Raw genomic sequence first — 4,627 nt, 5'->3', positions numbered from 1 at the left:
GCGTGCGTGCGTGTGCGTGCGTGCGTGCGTGCGTGCGTGCGTGCGTGCGTGCGTGCGTGCGTGCGTGTGTGTGGAGCAGGCTGCCTGTCTCGCTGTCTTCCCATCACGCCTCGGTGAATTATTAAAATCACTCGATCCGCCGAGCCAGCAAAACCGACGCGCTGTCGCTGCGTGCGTGCACAGAACGGTCTACTGTGAACACACGACGTGTACGAAGCGCAGACAGACGGACAGACGGACGGACGCTGACACAGAGATGCCCGTTCAGCAGATGAATTACGCAGTGGAGTTATTAAAATGTATATTATCACAGTGGGGGCACGCTGTCGTGAAGAGAGGCTGCGCTGAATGGAGAAAGATAAACGTACTCATGAATGCTAGATATCCGTGGTTGTGGTCGACGACGACGATGACGACGCTGACGATGATTAACACGTGACGTTTAAAGATTTAATCGCGTGCATCCGCGGCAACAGCCGACAATGAAGATGGCGCTGAAATCATAATCTGACCGGAATATTCTAAACACGGACTAGGCGAATATAAATGAAATTTAACGACGGAATGTAGCATTATGTGTAAGTGAGAGAAGTGGGGGAATCGCTTGCATGCTGAGTAGGAAACCCCTACTAACGGCGTGTAGCTATACTGTAGCGAGGCACACAGAAGGAATCTGATTAAACATTAATGATGAGTATTAAATATTACACCGCAAAATCAACTGTAATTTATTCGTTGCACGCGCTCTTCAATTGATGCACGAATCGCAGTTTTTTTTCGGAAAAAAAGAGTCGCAGGTATAATGAAATTCTGCGGGTTTTACCTAACTACATTAATAAATTATAATAGGTGGCATTAATGATCTGAGAGTCGGTGCCACTGCTTAAAGCGGGGCAATGGAGCACGCCGAAACAAAGCGGCGTAAATAGTTAATGTATAGACATTTTTACGACGATAACATGCTTCTGGAGGATTTCCCGCTCTGTTGACGTAGGTAACATCGGCACCTTCTCTCTCTCGCGCGCGCGAACTGCGCCACGCCTTGTTCGGAGCTCAATATACGCTGCCTTAGCTAATATTTGCCTTACTACGGGACTTCACAGGTCATCGGTGTTTGCACATTAATACTAATATGTTTGACTGCGCGGTCGTATATTAGCTCCACTGACAAAAGTGCGCTCGACTATCGAAGCGTCTAGAGTGAATTCAAGCTGAAAGGACGAGGGCGAGTATTATTACAAGGAGTGTTGCCAGCATGCTCCTCCACTATACGGTGTGTGCGGCAGAATTCAAGTAGACGGTCCTATAGGAAGGCAAGTATATCACTGATCTCTCTCTCTCTTTCTCTCTCTCTCTCTCTCTCTCTCTCTCGCTCTCTCTCTCTCTCTTTCTCTCTTTCTTCCCCTGTTTCTATCGTTCTCTTTGTCTGGCTGTCTCTCTGTCTCTCTCTCTCTCTCTCTCTCTCTCTACTCTCGCTCTCTCACTCCGTCTCTACACCCCCTCTCTCTCTCATTCCCTCTATCTTTCTCTCTAATCAGTTGCCGCTAAACACACAGAATATAATATTATTTCCTCGCACAGACTGGGTAGGTAGGTAGATATGTGGTGCAGGCGGAAAACATTGCTGGCGCTGACGTAACGATCATGCGGTCGTTCCGTGTATATACTGACTGCCCGTAATCAACGTATTAGCCAGCGAGCCGTGCAGCCGTGATTTGCACGGTCAGTTTTGAAACTGCACGGCCAAAAAAAAAAATTGAAAAAAAAATTAATTAAAATTTTTTCCGGGGGAAGCCCCTCGTACACCCCCAATGACGGTCTTGGCTGAGACACACACCCAAAAAAATTGCACTCCCAAATATTTGTTCTGCACGCCCTCGCTAATACCCTGCCCGTATCACGATATGTCACCATAAACCCGACGTCATGTTCAGCGATTCATTAATCGCACACTGCTAACAGCATCAAGTGACCATCCATCGATCATCAAGAGCCGTAGCTCACAAACATGACCCCATTACCTGACCTACCATCTACGGACATAGCGGTACACAGGGGGGCGCCACGTGTAACTGCTATGCGGGGGTGGTACATGTGACTATAATGTAGGGGTCGCCACGTGTGATCGTCATGCAGGGGGCATCATAATAAATGTTGAGACACGTGACTGTGTTGTAGCGACGTTGTAGCGACGTTGTAGCCCGCAGTTTGAAACAGCTGTTCCCTTCTCGACACTCGTAGTCAGGCAGACTGGATATGTAGGCGATGATGGATGCGTGGAGGGCTATGACCATCGAGGGTGTCACCTCTGGCTATTTATGACGCTGCCAGAACGCGCAGACCAGCAATTATCATGCATTTGCGGCATTTAGGCGCCCGAACTGAACACAACAAACCAATAAAATAACTGCAATGCATCGGACTAAGGGAGCTTATACACACTACTGCCCAGCTGCGAGCATCGATACAGACTATAACGTTACTAGTAAATGTGCGTTTTCGTTTACTATCGGCAATTTCGCCGTCGCAGTTTCCCGCATTCGTTTCTCATTTCTCGCTATGATATCGCTGCTGGGTTATAGACCACTTACGAATCGCGATACACTGGTGAGCTATGCTATAAATGATGGGCAGTTTGAGGTGGGGAACTAACACTGTATGTTTTCTGCGCGCGTAACCCCGGGAGAGGGTGTGCAACTGCGCGCCAGTATATGAAATATTACGACGTGCCAAGAGCAGCATGCGTTTCAGCATAATCACTGTGAAGAAGAGACGAATCAATAACCTGTATGTGTTTCGATGTTTTGGTCTATTTTAGGATGAGTCACTCATCAAAAATGCACGACACGTGTAGAGAACGAGAGAGCGTGTACATGTCGGTGGTTGTGCCTACAGCTATATGCACGAACGCCATTCCTCGGCTAACCAGTCCATACCATACGGCGTCGTATGCACTGTTGCTGTCTCCCCTTCTCCCTCTTTCTCGTTCTTCATCCCTCTCCCACCAATCTCGCTGTCGCAATTTCTTCCTCTCTCCTTCTCTCTGTGACTGGGCCATATTCGTGTCAGGCATGATTATATAGGAAGTAACAGTGCCACGCATATCATGCCTACCAGATACAATCTTTATAAGCATACAATCGCCCTCTCTGTTTCTGACCACGCATAGTCCATCAACGCACAGGCACTTGGAGCGTTTCAATAAAATATAATGCTAAATAAATACGAAATCTATTTACTACCAAATGTTTCTCTACTCTCTTTCACCTATTATTGCCGACAATTTCCTGTAAATGCCGTCCAAATGCTCATCTGCAACACACGCTGGTTGCAGCACGCTAGCTGCTGCACACTGACATATATCCTATCAAGAGCTAATAATACCTAGAGAGGTATAAGAGGTATCAGAGGTATAAGAGGTATTGCTATTATCCTATACCCTATTATCTACTCCTGACATATATATATATATTATCGTTAGTTAGTATTTTGCTGATAAAGCGCGCTCTTGCTGACCGCTGGCCAGCCAATCGTTCGCAGGGACCATCTATTTTTTCCTAAAATCTCTTCCAAATGCTCCAACGGCTAAAACAGATTTCTTCAGCGGCTGGAGCATTCTGAGCAGCAATTCTTACTGTTACAGGAGGAGTCGATGGCTGTGATAAGCTTCTCGTACAACTCGCTTTCGTGTTACGCTACGATTTGTCAGCGTTTGTCCCTCAGCTGAACAACGACGCATTAGTTATGTGTCAACTCGCGGTTAGACTCCCTTCACTGGGAAAGCCCGCCAGCAGTCGTGACTAGTGATTAACGGCTACTTTTCCTATAGGAAAATTACAAACGGGACAAAAAACGAACGTTTCTTTCTCTCGCAGTCACCCCCCCCCCACCAGAGTCCAGACACACGCACACACACACAAACAAACAAACAAACACACAAACACGCGCACGCACGCACGCACGCACGCACTCACGCACGCACGCACGCACGCACACAGCACACAGCACCACCATCACCGCCACACAGTGCAATATCGTTACGAGCTCTACACTTGATTCGCGAATTTGTGTTTCAAGAGGAATGACGTTAACAAGCAGTAGACAGGAATTCGGCGGCCGCGGGAATCTATATGCGCCGGACTGTATATACCGTCTATGTACGACTTCTAGCAGTGAGCTTCGGCTGCCGATAATTTTTATTTATTATTTTTATTAAATCTTTATTGCATGTAATTCAGATACAAATACATGTACTGACGACAGTTTTTTTCCATGGAGAAAAAATCTGATAAATGCAATAGTGTTGAGTAGTTAAAATGATAAGATTTCTGAGTGATACAGTACAACAGTGATATACAACATGAAGAAAATACCCAACAGCAGCGTCGTTATTACATCATCTCCACAAATCGCTAAGAGATCGAAGAACGTGCGAGTTTCGAGTTCGACGCGGAGTCGATCAATTTATTACGTGTGAGTGCAGCAAACTAACGCTCGCTGGCTCCTTCTCAGCGGATGTTCGTGTGAGAAAAGACTTCAGTCACTAAGTATCGCCGACGAAGGGAAAATTGACTAGAGACTCGGCTAGTCATCCGCTGCTTAATTAAGCTTTGTTCAAACATTTTCG

The sequence above is a fragment of the Priapulus caudatus genome, unplaced genomic scaffold (assembly GCF_000485595.1).
Source record: "Priapulus caudatus unplaced genomic scaffold, Priapulus_caudatus-5.0.1 Scaffold61, whole genome shotgun sequence".
NCBI lineage: Eukaryota > Metazoa > Priapulida > Priapulimorpha > Priapulimorphida > Priapulidae > Priapulus > Priapulus caudatus.
The sequence above is the reverse complement of the archived record's forward strand: the minus strand, read 5'-3'. Positions refer to the sequence as shown.